Genomic DNA, 8,785 nt, shown 5'->3' with positions numbered 1-8,785 from the left:
AAACCGCAGTCTGTGGGGGGTCAGATGGGGTTAAGTGTCTTGTAGTGAGAAGAGAAAGCACACGTTCTTTCTCCTCCCTGTTTGGATTTTACACTGCCGCCTCAGATTCATAGAGTATAATTCACTAAACTGATATGAGCTCGCACTAATCTGTGGACCATGAAAGTGACCTGCTGGCAGAATGTTAGGTGGTGTTCAGGCTCTGATAAATGTTTCACAAGCAGATTTTTTTTGTTTTAGTGTGTGCTTCCCCAGTTGCTTGCCACGGAGCACACCTACACACTGATAAAATACCATAATTAGGGGCTTTTCTTTAAGCTGTGCTATTGTTTTGTCTCTTAAGGCCTTTCTGTGAATTTGGGTCAGGGCTGAAATCTCTCATCCTCCCCCATGGATGACGATGGGGGGGGGGGGGGATTACAGCACAGACAAAATAAGCACTCATCTGATAACCAGAGACACAAAGAGGCCTGCCAGCTCCAGCCTGTCGCCTTCATATTACCAGAAACAAAGCTGTTTGGTAAAGTGTCGGTCCCTCGTTTCACAGACAAAGAAAAGGTTGTTCAATGCGTCACAGAAAACACTTGGTGAAAAGATAATCCCCTCAAATTCTGCCATGAATGCTCATCAGATGGATTTAGAGAGTTATCGTAAATATTTGTGATATTTTGTTCTGTCGGTTGATGCTTTAATCCAGTGTTTTAGTACCAAAATCCTACTGTACTAGAATTTTAAGTTTCGTTAAACCAGTAAAGAGGTTTAGCAGTTTGTCAAAAGGTCACGTGTCCATAAACAGCCAGTGTTCTATCTGAGCTTCCTTTGAGCGACAAGGCTGCAGATAGTCTTTCCTTTTCTCAAAAAAATCAACAAATCATGAAAAGAACAAAACCAAAAATGAACTGATCATACTAACAAGTATCATCTGCGTGCCAAAGGCTCTTGTATCTTATTCCCCCCCCCCCCCCCCCCCGGTGCTCTGAGCCCCACCGGTGCTCTGGATGACATGTCCCTACGTTACCATGAAGACACACGTGGTAGTTTATTTTCATTTAATCCCACATACACCGTCATGCTGCCAGGAATACTCACATGATTACAAAATGTGCATTAAGTCATTGCTGAAAATAGACCCCAACAAATGTACTATTCTCTCATGTTTGGTTGACACTTACTAAAACCAACCAGCTGTTTAAGAAGATTACTGAGACTTCAGTAGGAAGCAGTGATCTTGGCCCTGCGAGTCGCAGACAGGGTGGGTCTGAATGACCAGAATGCATTTAGAGATGGACTAACACATTGTCGTTCGTGTCTTTTCGTTGGATTTAATAACGAAAAGAAAATGACAGATGTTGTTCTTCAAACCCACACACGTCCACTAACGTTACATCAGCCACATGCGGAAATGTGAAAATGTGAATACGATGAATTCAGCTGATCACCAGTGTGATTTTGATAACTGCTTTACACTTTCACAAAGAAAACATTAACAACTGAATGTTTTTGTTGGTTAACTGTGGGACATTTTAGCTGAGCAGAAAGAGAGCCAGTGGTTTGTAATGCTGTTATTTTCCTCATATTTACAGAAGGTGTTACTGTCAATGTCAACACAAACTACACTGTATAAACATTAGGGGAGAGGTGTCGGAACTCCCTCTGGTTTACGTGAATTACCTGTGAAAACACAATTTGGCCTGAGGTGCTTTCACATTTGCAGCATTAAGGATTAGGTAAAGAATGACTGTTGTGTCCTTCCCCCGGGCCAAACATGGTATTAACAGGAAGCTGTTGGCTTAAATCTGATATGGGAATTTTTAAATGAAGTGAAAGCGTGTCAAAGCTGTAAATCTGATAAAAAGGGCAATGGGGGATCAAACTACCTGAGAAATGGCTGCGTGGGTGGTGGGATTATCGTGCTGAAGATATGCAAAGTAATTATGATTATCAGTATCAGTTAACTAATTAAATCATTAACATACTTCCCAGATTAAGTACTTTGTTTTGGTTATTCTAAGCTTAGCTTTTAAACATATATCTATACTTTTAATGAAAAAACAATCCTAGAAACAGATTATTAACTTATTTCTAAAGAAACTGTGCTGCTGTCTCCTGTCTGCAGAACATGAGCACAGCAAGGTTCTAAAGTCCTGTTGCAAAGCTGTTTTATATGAGGTTGGCCTTTCATACCGCACAAACACAATAGCACCGGTGAGCCTGGGTTCACCTTCTGTGTTTTCAGAAGCACCTGAGCAGTTAATTTCAGTTGAGTGCATAATGAACACAGAAAGTCCCCGCCAGGCTCCAGGTGCTATCCGGTGCACAGCAGCATCAGGTGTGCACACACACACATGCAGACTGTTTGCTATGGGCCACTCCGTATGTCATCTGACCTGCGTCTGTTTATGCAGGAGATGTTTGCATTTCTGTGTTTGCTTGCTTAAACAGTGAGCTCAGGGCGCATTTACAGTAATTTAGTCTCCACGAGTGGAAGCTTTTCATATCCGTGTCTTCAGAGACGCATCACAGGTGTTTCTGAAGCTGCTGACCAGAGGATTGTGTTTTTACTAATTCGGGTCTGATTACATTCTGTTATGTACAGTGAGTTCATTTAGCATCATTGCTAATGCACTAATGTTACCAGACTTCACATTTCCTCGTCTGAAGAAGGCGGAAGTCAAGATAACAAAATAAAAGTCAGTTACCCAGGTGAGGTGAGAGTTTCTGCCGCTCCACCATCACAGATGACCAGTTCAGTTTTTCTAATACCAGTCACAAGTTGCAGCAGCAAAATGGAAAACAGTTTTTACTCGTCTTCCTGCGCTACCTTCAGTTTGTGCCCCGATCTAAATACAGTCCAACATGTTTTGAAGAAAATGTCTATGATCCTCAACATGTCCATCCTCCTCCCAAATAGAATACTCTCTCCACTGCATCATGAGTCATAACTTCACGAGTTGCACATGTGAGCTGCTCTCATTTCCAGATGATCTTTTGGTCTGAAAGAATAGAACCAATACTTTGTGAAACATTAAAGATCTCATTTAATTCCAATTTTTCATACCAACACAATATTGGAGCTTTTGAGGATTTGATCAGAAATGTCCTCTAAACGGAGGTAATTCATGTCACATGACCGCTCCTGTTTATCTTTTTATGGTTTTACAAAAACAGTGGCTTAAAGGAACAGTCAGACATTTTGGGAAATATGCTACTCCACTTTCTTGTTGAGAGTTGGATGAGAGGATTGATGCCACGTCTGTATGCCAAACATGAAGCTGAAGTTAGCTTAGCTTAGCATAAAGAAACATGGAAACAGCTACTCTGGCTCTGTCTAAAGTTTTCAAAAAAAATGCCTTCAAGCGCATCCAAAAGTCACAAATTAACGACAAGATTTTTTTTAAATGGGTGTTATATGTCAGACTATTCTTTGGTTGGGTGCAGCGGTTCTCTGGAGACCTCTGTTCACCGTCAGGTTGAAGAGCAACCAGTGGAGATTCTGTAAAACCACCTCAAAGATGTAATGTACATAGGAGTTTACAACTGCATGGCCAGATGAGCTGATTCACCATGTTTCCAGTCAGTCATGTGAAGCTTACCCGCATAGATAAGAGTGGTATCGATCTATTTATCTCACGGCAAACTTCAAGGCTGCACCAGGGACTCCATGAGAGACAAACCGGAGTTTTAGTTTTATATCTGATGGCATAGATGAGCAGTGAATCTCAGTCTGTCAGGGTTGCCTCGAGGCTTCTAACATGCTGTCATAACATTCTTCATCCTTTCCGTGAGAACCTTGTTGTTCATGTTTCTGTTAGAACCGTCTCAGAAGGTTTTTGAGTCTGACAAACGGTGCTGGCGTCTTACACAGAAAATAAACTCCTACACTCCACGACACCAACACAGGAAAATGTCAGAGTATTTACTGGTTAAGGTGCATGTCGGAAATACTTGTAGGCTATAAACAGCCTCCTACTCATGGCTGCACGTGGGTAACCCCCCCCCCCCCCCAAACACACTCACAACACACACACACAGAAAGAGAGAGAGAGACACACACACAATTTCGTTCAAGGACACAGGAAGAGAATATCACACCTCACTAGGGAGTGATGTCATTCCTCCATTCAGCTCGGCTACTTTAAAATTTTATGACCAGAAACAAGCTCGAACCCAATCAGCGGAACTATTTAACGACTGGGTATCCAAATACGGGATTGTGGGGAATCAAGTATCTAGAATGTCAGAACACACAAACTTCATTCTAACATTTCCCAACTATTTGATTGATGTTTCAGCTATGTTGAGGCCTAATGGAGTTACAAATGATCTGCTGCTACAGTTATTCTGATTCAACACGAATATTTCCTGTTCCGATCATCTTTTAGCCTTCACAGTGCAGTTATACTGTCTGTCCTGTGACCTCAGTTGCTGCTGACTGAAAGCACATTCCTCTGATTAATCTCTGATAGCTTATCTGACCTCCACGAGAACAAACTCTGAGTGTGCTTGATCTTGAAAGTGCTGCATGCTGCAGTTCACATTTCTCTGAATTAACCATACCACCACACCACCACCATACTTCCTATTCCCCATCCTCGTTGTCATGGCTATACAGAGCTGTGTTTAGGGTCTGTGTTCCAGGTCTTCAGGTAGATAATGCAGTCAAGAAACATGTTTCTGTTTAATACCAAATATCCTAAATGTCTCTTAAAAGATTTCAGATGCAGGAACTTTCTGTAATGAAGCACCTGGGCATCATTTCTAGTAGTGATGATAATTATGTACTCACAGAAGCAATTCATGTTATTTTGGATATCTGTAACACTGCCAAACAGAAGTCAACAAATGTTTGGGCATTCATGGTTGTAAATAAGTCAACACTTTATCCAGATGATCTAAACCAAATTTTTTCAGGGTAAAAATGAAAATGAGCACAATTCAAACAGAGGGCACAGTGTTTATAACTACAGCTAGTACGGCAGGAACCAGGAAGTCTGCTACCAAAATGTTGTTTGGTTTGTGCGCCCAGTGAGCAGCTCTCTTTTGAGTAAATATCATCCCGGGGGTGGTTAACTGTGAGGGAGGGTTTGGATGAAATTATACAGCCTGCCTTTGTTTTCTCTTCCAGAGGATTCTGGCCAACCAGGCGGTTTGGTTAAAAAGCCGTCTGATCGTCTGACTGCTCGTCTCTTTCCTTCTTGGACTCTCTATCTATGTTGCTAAAGTTACTGAGTACAATGTACTGTTGTAGTCAGCCAAAGAAATCATTAGTCGACTGACACTCCACCTTCTTTTCAACCAAACCATTGGTCAGTCGGTTAGTTTAAAAAAATTTTAAATTGTTCATTCAATTACTTGACAGTATCTCCACCGTTGTGATGTTAATTCATCCTTAAAGAGTCGCAAGAGGGTTGGAGCCAATCCCAGATGACACCCTGGAATGGACGCCTTTGTATGTGAGGTTGGAAACCAGCAGGTCAACAAGCCCCCTGAGCCTCCAACCAAAACATCCAGGCGGGACAGTATGACTTGAGGAAATAGGTGTTGGCTGGAACAGTATCAAGTTCTGGAAACGTGATATGCGTGAGACAGACGGGAAGGAGCGGTCCCAAATGACGACACAGTGTAACGTGCACTGATTAATAATAGAGATAAGTGTTCCCTCTCAGGCCAAATAACAGCACATTATCAAGGACACTCTCTGAAGGTCAAGAAGGTTCACACCTCAGAGCTGATGCCTTTACATCCCCAAAACTTCCATATCCTATTTACACACTGAGGATACACATCTCGTTACTCTCCCCGTTTCCTCCCCTCATTATTATTTAGCAGATTATTAACAGATTAAATTGTGAAATGCGGAAAGCTAATATTTTGTGCTTTATAGCCTTACTTTGCATTGTAGAAAAACCTTTAAAAGGTTTAAGACTGAGTGTAGGCGGAGTATGACCGGCTAAAGTATGACTAGGCATTGACCTGATGTATCCCTCTAGAGCAGGCCTGGCCAACCCGCGGCTTGCGAGCCGCATGCGGCTCTTTGCCCTGTCTCGTGCAGCTCTTTGACTCATTTAATTCATAGAATTTTTCATGTAATTTTATGTGTGTGTCTATGTGGACAGTATGTGTGAGTGCGCGCGCCTGACGCTGCCTGCTTGCACGCAGAGTGAGAGCACGACAGCACGTCTAACATTGACGCACAGCAACAGCACGCTACCAAAATGCTTTTGCCTTTTATGCCAGTCATCACTGGCACATTTCAAGGCTTCAAATCTGCAGCGCCATTTCACCTCACTCCACGCTAATGTCGACCAGGAGTTCCCGAAAGGTACTGAACTTCGCAAGCAAAAGTTAAAAAGCTTGAAGAGTCAGGCAGAAAAGCAGACACAGTTGTTTGTGAAATTTACCAAGCAAACAGAGACTGTGACGCTTGCTTCGTATCAAGTGGCGTGGAACATTGCACGAGCCAAAAAGCCATAATATAACGAGGGGGAGTTTATTTAAAAAAAGCCTGAACGACGTGGTAGAAAGAATTTTTGAAGTTTTTTTTTTATTTTTATGTGCAGACTTGATTGAACTGAGTGTGTGAGAGGTGCACACAGTGTTCACATTGACTGTCCCCTGGTCTGCCAGCAGAGGTTCAAGTCCATTTCTGTCAAAATAGTTTGAGGCAGAGACAAAGGCAGAGAGCAAAAGAGAGAAGAGACAGTGACAGGAGGAGAAACTGGTGCTCGTGTGTGTTTGATGTGGCTCTTTGCAGTAACACAGTGAAAATTGTGGCTCTTAGTCTCTGACTGGTTGGCCACCCCTGCTCTAGAAGAGTATACAAAGAAATTTACAGACAGAAAATGTTGTGTTGTTTTCATCATAGACTAGAGAGATTCACTTTACTATGACATAGAATAGAGAAAAGAAGTGAATGTTTTTAGCCTCTGCAGTGGCCTGTCGATCTATGACAGCGGACCACACTGAAATATTAGAGGAATTAACAAGAAACTTTGTGTACATATTCAGATTCCCCAGAGGATGAATTCTACTGACATCACTTTCCCCCAGTTAGCCACAAGGGTGACAGTTTTATTTCTTAGTGAAACGTCTGTTATTGGATGGATTGCCATGAAATTTGGAACAGATATTCATGGTAACCAGAGGATGAATCCTACTGGCTTATCTAGTGCTGCGGCAGGTCACCGTTCTTACTTTTACAAGCAAAATATTTATTAGCAGAAAACACACACATTCACAGGGTGATCTTTATCCTCTCCTTTTTTTTACTCTTTACTCTTTTAAACTCTTTGGCATTCAATGTGGATGGCAAAGTAAGTAATTTTCATTGTACAGGGAAACCTGTTTCTGGACTGTACACATGATAATAAACGCTATGAATCTTTACTACTTATGGTTTAAGTTTAGCTTTTGGTGGTGATATTGTCCTAACTAGCTCTTTTTGCCTGCTAATTTGTTAAAATAAAACAGAGAACATGGTGAATATTAGACCTGCTAAACATGAGCATGTTTGTTCTGTCATGCTTGGCTGCAGACTATTCTTGCTGCTTGACAATTTTCATAAACTACTAACTAAATACCTTTTTTTTCTTCACCTCACTCCTTGAACAAGTATTTCACTGCTTTTCATGAAGCTGGGCCCGTCTGTTCAGTAGAAAAGGCACAATGTCTTTGAAATTGGTGTTACATGACAGATGAAGACAGAGAAAAATGGCTGGGGTATTCCCTTTTGCTCATAAGGTAGAAAACCTACAAGAACCAGAATGCACTGCGCTGCTGTCCTCACCAGCTGATAGTGATCGACTCTCAGCCGGGCAGCCTCTACCTCCTCCACACGCTGCAATTCCTCCTCGCTATGTTCTGGCCCAGAATGTCTAACTCCAGCATCAAACTATTAAAATGGGCATCTAAAATACAAGAGAGGACAGCCTGTCGTTGGAACAACAGCCTTTGAGCTGTAACCAAACGACGGGACTTTTGCAGGCAAATAAGCCTGGAGCTCTGGGTGCAGGCAACAAGGAGGAAGTTAAACATTGCTCATTTGCATATACCATGCAGACTGTAATTATATGAAGCCGGAAATAGGTAAAGCATCCCTTTAATTTGAGTCAACTGTCAGGAATTGTGGAATCAAAGTTTGTTGCTGTTATTGTAGGTCTCTGCAGATAGTTTCCTCCTCTGCTGAGAGGCTGAAATCCAATCAGAGGAAGGACAACAGAGCAGTCTGCTGGCCCCCGCAGCTTCGATGACAAACATCTGTGTCCCGGATTTCACCTGTAAAGCTCAGGTGGTCACATGCATGGGGCCCATGAACTACATTGCATGAGCTCAGTGATCCGAGGTGTTTTCAAGCTTCGCTTAGCGTCCAGCCGTGCCCCTGTGAGTCCAGAAAAACAAGAGCTTAGCACGAAGGAATGCAGAGAGCCCTTCACTGGACCCTGAAGGGGCTCTGCAGCCTTCATAAAGAGAGCAGGAGCACTGTGTTGTGTTTCCCCTGGAAGAGATTCAGTATGCACTACTCGCCAGCCTGAACCATGTTTAATCTTCATCATGCTTCCTGGTTTGCTGCTCCTGAATGTCTGATTCTACACTAATGTTTTCTTTCATATGGCCTGGTGCAGGAATGCAACTCTGTCTGCCCTGTTGCCGGAAAGAACATTTTCTCCCTGTGGTATCTGCTGTTTTTTTTTTAAAAGGCTGGGTGGATAACACCCATCAAATATCACAGACTGCATCCAAACCATGTCTGAAGCGTAAGGCATGCGCCTCAGGCTCCCAGCATGTA

Source organism: Pempheris klunzingeri, chromosome 8 (genome assembly GCF_042242105.1).
Source record: "Pempheris klunzingeri isolate RE-2024b chromosome 8, fPemKlu1.hap1, whole genome shotgun sequence".
In the NCBI taxonomy this organism is placed as follows: Eukaryota; Metazoa; Chordata; class Actinopteri; order Acropomatiformes; family Pempheridae; genus Pempheris; species Pempheris klunzingeri.
Note: the sequence above shows the minus strand (reverse complement) of the source record.